Source organism: Lissotriton helveticus, chromosome 1_1 (assembly GCF_964261635.1).
Source record: "Lissotriton helveticus chromosome 1_1, aLisHel1.1, whole genome shotgun sequence".
Lineage (NCBI taxonomy): Eukaryota > Metazoa > Chordata > Amphibia > Caudata > Salamandridae > Lissotriton > Lissotriton helveticus.
The window spans coordinates 521398097-521413093 of NC_136057.1; positions in this window are offsets into that span (position 1 = coordinate 521398097).

Consider the following 14997-nt stretch of genomic DNA (forward strand, 5'->3'; position numbering starts at 1 on the left):
CCCCATCCGCCTCAAAATAGCCTTAGACTTTGTCCTACATTGTTTCAAGTTTGAAGAAACCCCGGAGGAATAGGTCAACGCCCACAGGCGTGAGATGAACCCCATCTGCCTCAAAATAGCCTTAGACCTAAATTGTTTCAAGTTTGAAGAAACCCCGCCCCTCCGTATGGGAAGATTTCTTCATGGCGCTGTGCTTTACTCCTAGACCTGACAATTGCTTGGCACAACTTAGCGCCTCCCCAGAGACCTGATCCTGACATGAAATACCTGCCTGAAGAAACCCAGGCCCTTCTGACACTAATCTGCAGCTACCCCGGGTCTTACTCCTTTACAACAATATTGTAACCATCCCCGGGTCGTGTAGTCATACTACCAGGTAAGTGACAAAGTGAGACGTTCCAGCACAAGCCGTGAAACTCAAACACCCTTCCCGACAAGCGCCAGCAGGCTACACCCAGCTAAGTTACACCCTGCTGTAACGCCGCTCTCCGCATAACATAGGACAGTGTGCCTACGAACACACTTGTGCTGCTATAGTCAAAGAGCACAGAGGCATAGAAGGGATAAACATATATTACCATATAACTAGGACGATGCCCATGCAAGTGCCAATACAGAAAAAAATGTATTTACAGCAGGCATCACCTGCCCTCAGGGTTTTAATCCGGAACATCTTAGGCCATGCTACCCTAAGATAGCTTGTCTGTAAGGTAGACTTACGACCACCACCCAGGGGTTGCAGGGACTGGAACCAAGTGCACACTTAAGATCCCGACCTGCATCATGACATGCCTGCTGACTAAAAGCCCCTCTGACACTATAGAGCATATACCCCCGTGACAAACCCTCTACAGCCATAGTGTCGACTATCCCAGGTTCGAGGGGTCCCCCGTAACGTATAACTTCTGCCGCAGCGCAGTTCTCCAAATTCAACTGTAACTGTGCTTAGTGAATGCCTGTGCCACTATACTCAAGCAACGTACCGAGGGATATTCCAGTGCGCACGCATAATTTAGTATAACTTGCGAGGTGGACTTACCTTTATATACAGGATAGCCAAGGTAAACGGCTGGTATCACATGCCCCCTAGACCTGGCGGCAGCTCAACCCTGCTACCTCAGGAATAGCTTGTATATAAAGTTGCGTTACGACCCCCGCCAAGAGGGATTTAAAAGCTGAACCAAGGTGCTCCCCAAAATTTGGCGCACAAACCTCAGGCCATCTTCTCACCTAGGGAGGAGCACAAGGAAACCAACGTATACTCAGATTCATCACAAGGCTGTTTGGACGCAAGCCAGGGGAGCCAACCATGCTAACCCTGAGCGAGAAACCGTGAGTCCCATTCCTGCTATGAACCCCTCGTGCAAGCCACCACCCATAATAGTGAAACGAACCACAGGGGGCTGGAATACCAGATAGACAATCTGAGTCTACATCCAGCTGTTACCTTAATTCCTGAGCAATTCTATATTGAGAGACTTCTGGCGGCCCACTTCTATCAGTAATATTTGCAGTCCAGGCTCGGGCAGTGGTTGAAGTTGCTCCACTAGTACGAGAACTGAGAGAACACTGCAGGCTGTAGACCCTACATACTACTGGGAGGCAGCAGGAGCTCCCGGGCTGATGGCTCAGCGGGTAGGCTGCCTTCCAGATGCAGGCCTCGACCGCGGGAGTTGCGGACAAAATTACACTACCGTACCACACGTACGCAGTCACAAATTAAACAGCCTCGCACCTACACTTCCATATAAAGGAAGCTACCCAACCTGACATGTACTCATAAGAAGCAGAAAGGAGGAATAAAACAAGCACCTACTAGACCTCACCTTAAACCAATGTAGCGGCGTGAGCCTACTGCGGCGTAAACTGACCGCCCTGCGCAAGACAACTGTTTGGAATCCAAATATACGCACAAAACGTTGGCACAACATCAAATAATCGGAATGCATTCTTGACTATCCAAGACTGATAGAGCTTCCGTTTGCGCCGCTCATGAACTCAATCCCTGCTGGCCTACGTGTATATTACAAACAAAACTAACGTCTTGGGAAAACAGACATGCACGAGCATTTACTTCAAAACCGGTTATCCTCCCGCTCGGCCACTTCTGCTCATCTAGACTCCAAGTCAAAAGTGAAAAACAGTTTGGGATACACTCTGGCGTAGGAACCTAAACCCAACATCGTTGGGCCACCCTTTGTCATAAAAACCTCTTATAACTCCTCCTGACATAACTTCCAGCCCGAAGCAGATGTAACCCAATGGGCCAATAGGGCCGGCGACAAAGTACATGGGTCTGTGAAAAAGCACAACGTTCAAACTAGAGCAACTAATGGCCCTGCTTATGCTAGCCTAAACATTCGCGCAACCGCTTCAATGTCTCTAAGTGTGCGCCGACTAAGGGATAGATTTAAGGGATCTGACTGGCCAAGCCTGACTAGTGTTGTCAGAACACGGATATGCTGGCAATTATACATTCCCACGATTACACATGTATAATTGTCAGTAGATATCCCAGCCTTCCCCCCGACCAGCAACACCACCAAGTAAGTACCATCCATGAACCGACCACCCTGGTGTTCATAGAATGGCCCATACAGCGCCTCCACCATAAAATGTGCGTACAGCCCACACTCAAGACACATCATGCCCTAGTGCACAACGTGCGAGACTTCACATGTAAGGCATGCTCGGCGGCCAACATTGGGTTTGTGCGGGGGAAGCAAGGGAGTAACAGCACAGAGTAGCATCTAAGGACAGTCACAATAGAATAGCTTTCACGACCAGGTTTCAGGTTGTTAAAATTCTATCGTTTGTACAGGGTGTGAACTTAAACTTCCCAACAAAGCTTGCCGGCAGCTACCAGTCCTAGCACCATGTTCTGCGGAGATCCATAGGCACATCTGCCCTACCCAAATAATGCCCCGCCTTATTGACCTAAAAGCTAGAGGACGACCGCGTGTGTACAGTTGAAACACCCTCTGCCCAAGGAATTCGTGCCTATCTGAGTTGCCCAGAGCCACACAAGATGTAACTAATCTGCGCGCTAGATTAACTCCGTACTTCTTGCCCATGAAGCAGCAGATCACACCGAGTATTAGGCCTGCTGGAGGCCTACAAAGGCTAACAAAGGGCGTCTACCGGCACAAGCCAGCCCGTGCTGTACTGCTCACCAGCTTCTTGTGCAAGATCATTAAGTAGGCTCACATGCCCCGCAAGTCCGGCTGTCCCCGCTGGGGTTGGCCCGCCCCAGGCCGCTGGCGCTCGAAGCTTCCCCAGGAAGCCGATGTGAAACATGATAGGGAGACCTCGTTATAGGTTTGGCCCAGGAACTGGGCTGCCCCTGAGTGCACGCAAGAATAATGACGTGTTCGACGCAACGTCCGGAGCGGCAAAGAGGCCACCACAATGGCCAGTGGGGGGGATATACCCTCTCCCTGCCAGCCCCGGACGTGCGTCACAGGTCCTCCCCTTCCACCGGGCAGCCTGCCCTGAGGAGGGGTGGTCACCAATAGCTGGGGGGCGGGGGCAGCCCTACGTGACTAAGGGCCCGCCCTCCTGATGGCCACCGGGTGGCCTCGGGCAGGCGCAAAGATGGCGTGTGGTCACGCAGTGCACGCTTTTCACGTGTGCACGACGTTGAGTATACAAGCCGTTTCTAGAACAGGAAGCGCCAGGAGGAGAAGAGGAGCTCCTTGTAGCTCCGGACGGTGAGGAGAGTGAGAACTGGGGAGTAGGAGATGAGTAAACGGGAGGGCCCCCCTTTCTTCTTTTGTCCTTTTTTGTCCCAGTTAATCAGGTTACTGAATAAGGATAGATGTTATTGGTATATTTGAGGGGCAGTTAAACTAATAGTGTTGACCGATATGGTGCAATAGATACCAGGTCCAAATTCAGTACTGGATACCCACATGGTGCAATGGACACCGAGTACGAAATGGTGCTCATTTAATACATATCGCGATCTCTACCTTGCTACCTAAATACTGAGATTGTTGCCGCGCTAAGGGGTGAACGCGTGCTATGATACTCTGAAAACCAGTCAGATAACAGTATGATCGACATGAAAAGAGAACTTGACGGAGGTTTTCCCTTGGCTCTAATTATTCCAAATGTTTTTTCGTTCTTTTGGGGCACATTATAGATTGATAAATACAATCGTATGGTCCATGAATGAGAAGACTTACATAGGGAGCTCATGACCACAATATTCTCCTCTTCAGCGGGTACGACTGACATGAGCTGATTGAGGGAAATTATGACGGTCCTATCAGAGCTTTGATAATTACCACTTTTAAGATTGGTCCTTATGATTTCAACATATGGCTGTTTCAGATTGATAAAACAACCCAATAGCCATAAGGAAGAGACTTTTTACCTAGAAGAGATTGCCTTTCTCAGCTGGTATGAAATCCAAGAGCTGCTGAAGGGTAATAGCAACTTTTATCTTTCATAATGATATGGTTGGTTTGGAAGTATAATGGGAGGCGGTGTTCCTGATAAAGTGTTTTCTGTTTGCTTTTTCAATTGACAGTCACTCAAAGTAAAAGGGTCCAACATTGATGCTGTGGCAGAGTGTCTAGCCCTGAAGAATTTGCTGAAAAAAACTGTGGCAGAGAACCATGTTGGCAGCGGGATGTGGTATACAATGGTAGTTACCATTCCCTTTTTTAATTCAACAGAACACAGCGAGTAATAATAAAAGTTTGAGAGAGGTGTGCCTGTTGATTTTAATCACTTTGCTGAAAAAGTAGTATATAGACAAAGATAACTAGATCTACATGTGTGTTTGCCCAAGGGACAGGGTCATTGTTGTATTGATAACATTTTCTGGTGACCTGGTCTAAAGTGACTATGAATAAGCCTGTCACTTTGATTATGTGCCCTCCTGTACATTATGTTTGGGTGGTCTCCTGAAATTACCGCAATGGTGGGGTCAAAATATCAGGATCCCCCTATGTTTTTTTATTATTTGAGGTAATTTGTTTGTTTCTGACGTTATTAATCTTATTTTTTGAATCTGTTCTTTGGCTGTTTTTCCTGAACCATGTAAAATCTGTGCCCGGGTTTTTTTTTTGCTCTATGGAGGTCCTTCTCAATTATCTTTTTGGGGTATTTTTGGTTGCTGAAACGTTTTTGTGCCTCTTGACTGTATTTTTCAATCTCTATATCAGATGAGCAATGTCTTCTTATCCTTAGAAATTCTCTGTAGGGGATACTCGACTTGAGGGTTTTTGGATGGAAACTTTCAGCGTGTAAAATTGCATTTGTTGCAGTTTCCTTCCTGTGCAATGTTGTTTGTAATGTATTGTTCAACACATGAATTTCTGTGTCCAGGAAGTTGACTCTTGTTGAACTGATTTCATATGTGAACTTTAGATTAGCTGTGTTGTTATTTAATATTTGAAAATATTCAGCAAATTCTTCATCAGTGGCGTCCCATATAAGAAAAAGATCTCCCATGAATCATGACCACATTATTGTTTTCTCTGTAAATTTGTCATTTTCAGGTATTCAGGCACACTTTTGTTCATACCATCCCATTACCAGATTTGCATAATTAGTAGAAAAGGAAAATCCCATTGCTGTACCTTCTATATTTCTTTTAGATGTTCTTGTTAAACATAAATATATTATTGGTGAGACACATTGTAATCATTTCCATTAACATTTTGTTATGTTGATGGAACTGAAAGTTCTTTTTTCCAAGGAAATATCTACATGCCTGTAGACTAATACGTTGTCCTATACTTGTGTACAATGAGACTATGTTCATTGTTATGAGTTTGTAAGTGGACTGCCATGGGATTTCATCTAACCATTTTAATAAATCTGTAGTATCTCTTAGGTATGAACTAACAGCCACATGCATCAATAGAAGGAATTGCGATTCCTAAATAGCGATTTTTAAGGAATCGCTATTTAGGAATCGCAAAAGCCTATGCATGTAGGAATCGCTATAAAAATAGCGATTCCACACACATTCCTTAATTGCTACTCGCAAATTGCGAGTCGCAATTAAGGAATGCTGTCCCATTCATTCATATGGGCCTCCAGGGCAATAGGAATGAATTGGAGATTGCATGAGCAATTTGCGAGTACCAGTAGGTAGTACTCGCAAATTGCTCATGCAATTTCAAGGGTACAAGGGTGTCAAAATGACACCCTGTTGCACCCCTGAAATTGATCTGTGCACATATGTTGCACACACACATGCCCCAAGGGCATGTGTGTACGCAACATGAAACTTTGAAAAATGCACAATTTGGGATTTCTTAAATGCAATCGCAATTTAAGGAATGTCAATTTAGAGATTCCTTGAATTGCGATTTTTGCATTTGGGATGATGTATCCCAAATTCAAAAATACCGGTCGCACAGGGACAGATTCTGAGAATTTGCCCGTTTGCGACCTGTTTTTAGCTTGATGCATGTGGCTGTATGATCTTTGACTAGTGGTGCGAGGAAGAAGTCTATATAGTAGGACATGGGTTCTAATATTGAACCTTTTGCAGACACAATTGGTCTTTTCGTAGGCTTGTTCTTAATCTTATGTATTGTCAGGAGGAAAAATATGGTTACCAATACTGGCTGATTTGTTGATAAATACTTTAACTCATCCTCATCAATGAGATTCTGATCCAGCCATCCCTTCAAGTTATTAGTCAATTAGTCAAATGATTTGTTTCATGGAATTATGTTTGAGACACTCGTGGCATGTTTGATCCTTGAGTTGTCTATTTGCTCCTTTTATATGATACAACTTGCAAAAAATTATGATATTGCCTCCCTTGTCTGCCAGCACGAGTTCTATTGAATCATCTTATTGTAGTTGCCTTAGAGCTATCTTTTCCCTTGAGGATAAATTATTCATGCATTTGGTGTTTTCCATTTTATATAGCTCTTGAGTGATGGCCTCATGAAAGATGTCTACTTTATTGCCAGGTGGCAAATTGGGCTAGAAGTTTGATTTGGGCTTTTTTCAACACTCCCCTGCTCCAATTGTGGGAAATGTCTTCTCCAATTTTTCAAACTCATGCTCTGTTAGCTAATTTTCAGTAGTTAATGAGGAAATGAGGGTGGATCTATCCTCGGGCAACAAGTTATTTTTTGGAGTGACCTTGTCATTTCACTTTATTTTGATGTTTTCATTGCATATATTTTAGATTCATTTATTTTCCAAATATATTTGTATATATCAATCCTAGTTTGTGTAATTTCCAGATGTGCTATAGGGCAGAAATTCAAACCTTTCTTTAGTAGTTGTATTTCCTCCTCGGTTATGCTTCTTCCCGAAAGGTTTATGACATTTAATTCTTGTGTTTCATCTGTTCTGCCTTGTTTGATACTGCCTCTCGTTAGAACTCCTGGTTTTTCTCCTTCTACATATACATATATATTCTCTGGAAAAAACCAAAGGTTACAGGGACGTTATAGTTAGGCTCGGATTTCACTCATACAAAACCAATCACATGGTCAGTGACATCACAGGTGACATCTCAAATGACATCACTGATAACATCATCCAGTGATTGTGAGAGTTTTGTAAATGTTTTTGTGTGTTAAATGTATATACAAAGGTACCACAAAAGTTTAATTAGTATGCTTTGTGTACAACTAATGAGTGAATTATTTTTTTACGGCAGTTAATGTGAGTCACTGTGTGGCACTGTGTACCTGTCTGTGACTGGGTATCTGAGAGACTGTATAGGTGTTTTATGTATGAGTGGGTGTGGAATGGATATATTTGTGGGTGCCTGAGTTACTGAGTGGGTGACTTAGTGGCTGTGTTTGTGGCTTTATTGGTAAGTAAGTGGGTGTGTCAGTGGCTGAATGGGTGTGTGAGAGAGTGACTGTGTGAGTGGGTGTATGGGTGAGCAAGTAGGTGTCTAAATGGCTGTATGAGTAAGTGACTAGGAATGTAAGTGGCTGCATGGGTGAGTGAAGACTTTGCCTTGCTGGGAGCTACCGTCATGGGACGACTGCTGTATTTTCCTGACCTCGCCGCACCCGCTCCGCGGTTGCCGCATCGCATTCTGAGCCTGAGGGAATTAGACGCCTAAGGGAGCTGTGAACTGCGGGCTCTTGCTGGTGGCGTACAACAGGGCTGCGAGCGTAGCAGGGACTCCATCTCCCAGGAGTCCCTGCCTGACCAACAGCTGCCATCTGACCCGCTCTCCTTGTTGCTCCGCCCACAGCCCACTGGAGCGTACTTAAACGCCAGCTGCTCTTACCTCGTGGGTGCACTTCTGAAGACTTTGCCTTGCTGGGAGCTACCGTCGTGGGACGACTGCTGTATTTTCCTGACCTCGCCGCACCCGCTCCGCGGGTGCCGCGTCGTGTTCTGAGCCTGAGGGAATTAGACGCCTGAGGGAGCTGTGAACTGCAGGCTCTTGCTGGTGGCGTACAACAGGGCTGCGAGCGTAGCAGGGACTCCATCTCCCAGGAGTCCCTGCCTGACCAACAGCTGCCATCTGGTCCGCTCTCCTTGTTGCTCCGCCCACAGCCTGTCATCACCCTTACTTATTGGTTGTTGTGACCCGCTGCGCGGGAGCGTCGCCGGGCGAAGACCGGGCCAAGAGCGGGCCCGTTTGTGCCCGTTTGTGACAGTTCGTGGCCGGGCCGGGCTCCCCCCTTGCTTTTGCTCCCTCCTGAATATCTATAGTGTGGGGCGATGTCCTGTCGAGAAACTAGGAGCAAGTCATCCTTAGGGGGAGCAGCTATTACCGGAGGTATGGAGAAATTTCTGGTAAGAGCCAATACATTCATTGATACCGAAATAAACGCTCTAGAGAAGCGCTTATCAAAGGAATTATTAACTAACAAAAGATCTTCCCTCGGAACTCTGGCTTGTGCTAAAACTCTGGACCGGCATAAAGGGACTGGCAATAATGCCACGACGAACTCTTTTAAAAAATCTGTGGAGATTAACTTGGCGTCACCTGATCCGGACTTATTGGTTAATGAAATTTTCCCTAACATTGATTTGGTTCTTGATATTAATTTGCCCATTCTTCCTGATCCAGTTGTTATTTGTGACTCTATCTCAAATGGTGTGAACGAGGGGGCCGCATCCAAACGTAAAAGGCCCTATAATTCAAAATTGGGAGCCAAATCTAAATCAGCCAAACATCGACATGAAACCCCCAACCCCACACCAGAATCATCACACCCCCTACCTAACACGGATTATTCTATAGAATCCCTGGGAGCTCTTTTTAAAACCCTTCTATTGCCCTTAGAGTCCGAATTGGAACGCATTGAACTTCATCTATCCAATATTGAGAAAACCTCGGCTATTATCCTAGGTAGACTCTCCGAGTCTAATTCTCCCTCTAATCCTCTTAACTCTCAAATCCCTCCAACTAACCTAGGACCTCCCATAGTGATTACTGCTGCCCTCCCTCCGCAACCCCTTATGGTCAATCCAGCCCCGATACAAAATAGCAAACCTATTATTCCACCCTTGCAACCAGTAGGTCCAGTCCACCTTACGACCGCATATCCAATGACTATATAGCTCCTCCACCCCCTGAAAAGCTTGCCCCTATACCACGTAGACCCGACCTGCCCCCCGAGGCCAATCGCTTCATGGTAGTCATGGCTGGTGTCCCCCCTCTTGAGTTGGGCGAAGGCGAGAATTTTCACTCACTTAAAAGTAAAGTCATTAAATGGCTGAATTGGAATAGACCCCTCCCGGCCCATTTTAATAATGAAATTATCATGGTGAGAAGGGTACCTTGGCTGGGTAAAACGAGAAAATCTATAACTTGGGATTGCATTACGGTGAGCTTTCGAGACCGTAGGACAGTTCTACACATATGTGCCGGGTTCAATAGATCTCTCGATTCCACCATTCAGACATTGCCAGTGTCTTTTTTCTTCCCCCCTACCCATATGCATCATGACAAAGTCCAAGGTAACTGGACGAGGGTTGAGCGGAGGGGTAGATTTCATGGGTATGAAGCAAGACCGGTTTTCCCGCCCCCAGAGACCCCCTTCTGTGATTACAATCGATTCAACTGTCTCAACGGGCTGGATGGTGTTGATTGACTGCCCCCAGCTCTGGTTCCCACCCCTCTCATTACTGATAATGGTCTAGTTGTAACATTAGGTACTAGCCCTTCTTCTATTTCTCCACCTGTAAAGCCCCCTACTGCTGTTCCGGCGTACTCACCTTCCCAGGGAATTGAATCCATCGATAATAATCTAGTCGCAGTTATGGGCCACTGTCTAGTAACCGTAACACCTTCTATCTCTACTCTGGTGCACAAACACTCTCAGGGAGCTAAACCACCCGTCCCTGCCCTTTTTCCTACTTCGACGGTTCCCCTAGTTGCCAACAAGCTCCCAATCACTAATGTACCGGAGATCATTGAACCAGCCCCCTGTATCCCTGGTTTTAAATTTGCCAGTTGGAATGTTGCAGGTTGGAGCCGGCAAATGTCGTCCCTGGGCTGGAGTGAAATCCTTTCCGATTTTGATGTTTTATGTCTACAAGAGACTTGGGTAACCACTGATGGATTTGTGTCATATAACAATCCGGCACAAAGGTCCAATATGGGCAGGGCCAAAGGGGGGCTAGTAATTCTACTTTCTGTGAGTCTCCCTGTTTGTATGAAATTACACCAGTCTGTGGGCCACCATTCACAGATTTTAATCCTGGAACATATAAGGGGCCATGTAACTATGTTGATTAACCACTACAACAATCTGTTTGATGCTTCTAATACCACTATGGTGGATGAGTTGGGTCTAGCCGTGAGTAACATTCGTAAGGGCATTCATAAACCTCTCGATATCGTTTGGGGAGGGGATTTTAACATTCGTACCTGTCCCTATTCATTTACCAGAATTTGCGGGTTTGATGCGGGTTTGATGGGGATAATGGGGAAAACCGGGCACACTTTATTCCCTCACCTTATGGTGATTCTCTCAATTCCTTTATGTTAAACATGGACCTTATGATTCACCCTCCGGCTGCAGATGCTGATGGTAACCGTGTCCCAACATTTGTAGGATTGAATTCGGCCTCTGTTATCGATCATTTATTAGTTTCTACACATTTTGCCCCTTTTTGTACGGTTCCCATTGTTGCCGACCTTGGAAGTAGCGATCATAATGCTATTACCATGTCGATTTCTGTCTGGGGGCTACCAGTTAACACTCAATGCCTGATAACTGAAGATGTAACCCCCTGTAGGCAGAATGGTATCCGTATTAAGTGGTGTATGGATAACTCCGAGAAGCTGCAGCTTAAAATCATAGAAGCGGGGTTTGCTGCAATATATAAATGTTTGGATCCAGAGGCACCCCTTGAATGCATTATAGTTGATTTTGTGGAGTTAGGCACTATTATAAAAAGATGTCTTACCATCACCAAAGGTTTAATTAAGAAGGAAAATGTTGGTTGGTTCGATAGTATGTGCACTAAATCTCTCCGGGAACTCAAGCAGGCACTCGCTAAACAACACAGAGACAGGGAGGCTATCATATCCCTTAGATTGACATACAAAACACACCTAATACACAGAAAACAAGAGCTAAGGGAACAAGCTTGGGATGCTCTTAATAAAGCAGCTATATTGCACGATAGTAGGCTCTTCTGGACCAAGGTTAATAGCCCCTTTCTTGTAAAAGAAGATTTCCCTATATTGTCAGCCCAGGTTAGTGAAGCAAACTGGGTTGCTCACTTTTCCGAAATTTTTAACCCGGCTAGGGAGGATTGCGCCAGTTCCCCCTCCCCTATGTTCGAAATGAAGTTATCCTTGGACATTACTCTACAAGAAGTGGAAACTGCTATTAGTCAGAGTAAAGGGGGGAAGGCACCGGGACCTGATGGGGTCCCGGTTGACCTGTATAAATCTAACCCAACGCTCTGGAGTCCACTCCTAACACAGGTGTTTAATGCCTCAGTCATGGAGAGTACACCACCTACTTGGAGTGAATCCATAATCTTACCCATCTATAAGAAGGCAGATAGAGGAGAGGCTAAGAATGACCGCCCTATCTCCCTTCTGGATTCCTCCCTTAAGATTATGAGTAGGGTCCTCCTGATGCGTTTAGAGGAATGGGCGGAGGAAAATGAAATTTTGGCTGAGTCCCAATACGGCTTCCGCAAAGGCCTTGGGACAACAGAGCAGTATATCAATCTCGACCTCCTCATCGGGAAGTACACCAAAGCGAAACAGGGCTCTTTATTTCTCTGTTTCGCTGACCTCTCGAGTGCCTTTGATTTAGTGGACCATACCCTGTTATGCCACTTTATTGGATATGGGAGCCCCACCAGCAATTATATACTTCCTGGCCAGACTCTATAATAATTTATTGGCTCAGATCCGTTATGGCCGGGCAGGTGAATGCACTGGGAAAATTAGGGTTAACTTAGGCATAAGGCAAGGCTGTGTGCTGGCTCCTCTGCTTTTTTCCCTTTTTATAAATTCCATGGAGTCCGAACTGAAGAGGGTATAGGCTGACTCTCCGCAGGTTGGTGGTTACCCTGTGCCAGTCCTGCTATATGCCGACGATACGGTTCTACTCTCGCGTACTCCAAACGGGCTCCAAAATTTAATGAATTATTTTTATGACTTTATTAAGGGGAGAAAACTTAAAATTAACAACTCCAAGACTTACATTATGGCCTGTGGCAAACGGATGAAACTTTCCAAGTCGTTTCATTTTAATATTCACAAAATCGAGGTGGTGGATAGATTCTGTTACCTTGGAGTAACCTTCAATAACAGAGGGACTTGGGCACCTGAGATTTTAAACGTGAATGCTAGAATGGGCAAAAGTTCCTCCGGAGTATTCCGCTTTGCATCTAAGCTAGGTAGTCGCCGCATACCAGACATGTTAAATATCTATAGGCATAGATGTGTATCCATTGCTCTATATGGTTCTGGTATATGGGGCTATTGTAACCACAGGGAACTGCAAGTCACTGAGAATCGGTTCCTCAAAAGACTCCTTTGTCTACCCTCCTCGGCATCCAATGAACTGTGCCATAGCGAGGTAGGCATGAACCATCTTACAGACCTATTGGGAATGAGACCTTTAATGGTCTGGAGGTCAATCTGGGTTAAAGATGAAACTGACTTTACCAGGCGGATTATTCTAGATTGTCTTCGTTTGGACAACGCCAGCAACATTCCCTGGTTAAACTATGTTTCATCTTCCTTTAGTGAAATTTTTAACCTTGATATTGTTAATGACCCCCATAGCGTTGTAACTGTACCTAAAAAGGAACTCAAAAATTTCTTTTTAGGGACCAAATCTAACTTGCGCAGGGCTAATTGTAGCCTCATGTCAACTCATGTATTTTATTATTCTAATATGTTGGAAGACAGGGGCATGCCTATGTACCTTAAAACTATTAACAAGCAATCGCACCAGTTTGTTCTCACGAGGTTGAGACTTGGTATTGTGCATAATCTAGTGGCTTTCCCAGAGATGAAAATGTATAGCCAATCACCCTGCCCCTGTGATGGACTAACTAGGCAAAGCACTTTGCACTTTATGCTTATTTGCCCTCTTTACATGCACCTTCGTCGTTACTATCTCAGACCTGTTTTTAAGAAATATTCTGTGTATACTACAGCCCAAGCATTGAAACTGTTATTTGCACTAGATACCTTGGATATCTGTTTTTTTACTGCTACCTTTTTACTTAAAGCTGTTTTATATAGGAAAAGCCTGGTGTTTTAATCCCATCACTGATGAACTGTTTTCTCCACTGAAATGTCTGTAGCCTGTTTTTTACATATATTGTATGCTTTTGTGATTGTTTTTAATAATCGAATAAAGCTTTGAAATTGAAAAAATTGAATTGAGTGGCTATTGAGTGTGTGTTGGTTAAGTGAGTTGGTGTGTGAGTGGCAGTATGGAAGAGTGAGTGTTTGTGGGATTGGATCAATAGGTGAGTGAGTGGCTGTATGAGTGGGTGAATAGGTATGTGAGTGGTTGTGTGGGTATGTGAGTTAGTATGTGAGTGGTTTATGGGTAAGTAAGTGAGTGAGTAAGTGAGTAGCTCTTTTGAGAGTCTGCATGGGTGAGTGAGTGGGTGTATAGGTAAAAACGTGGGTGTGTCAGTAGATGTATGGGTGAGGGACTGGTAGTATGATCAGGCTCTATGAGTGAATGAGTGGGTTTGTAAGTGGCTATATGGATAAATGAGTGTAAGTACTTGTATGGATCTGTGAATGGGTTGGTGTGTGGATGTGTGGGTGTGTAAGTGGGCGTATGAGAGGTCATATGGGCTGTGAGTGGTTCTGTGGATGATGATATCATCAGTGATGTTATTGATCATGTCATGAATTATGAAATACGTGACGTCATAAGTAGTGCATTGCAGGGGCGAAAGTTATTGTTAGCTCAGTTAATTATAACTGTTTCATTTCACTGGTAATGCCTATAACCTTTGGTTTTTCAGTGCATTTCTAAGGTTACTATAACATGGCTGTATCCTTTAGTTTTTTTCAGTGAATGTCTATGATTTTTTAAATTCTATTTTCTAACTGTAATGTCCCTGTAATCTTTGATTTTTTTAAGTGAATTTGTAAGGCTTTTCAAATTTTATTTCCTAACTGCAACCATTAACCTTTGACACTGAGTGTGGGAGTGAGTCTATGAGTATCTCAGCGAGTGTACAAGTGTCTTAGTAGGTGTGCAAGTGGGTTTGAGAGAGTATGAGTGGGTTTGTAAGTGGATATATGAGTGTCTGAGTGGGTCTGTGTGTGAGTCTCTGAGTGGGTTTCTGAGTGGGCTCATGAGTCTCTGAGTATGGATGTGAGGGGGTACATGAGTGTCTGATTACATCTGTGATTGAATGCATGAGTCTCTGAGTGGGTCTGTGAGTGGGTGTTTGAATCTCTGAGTGGGTCTAGGAGTGAAAGCATGAGTCCCTGAGTGGATGTATAACTGGATGCATACCATTCTGTGTGGGTGAGTGATGTGGTGTTTGAGTGTCTGAGTAGATCTGTTAGTTAGAGCTTAACTCCCT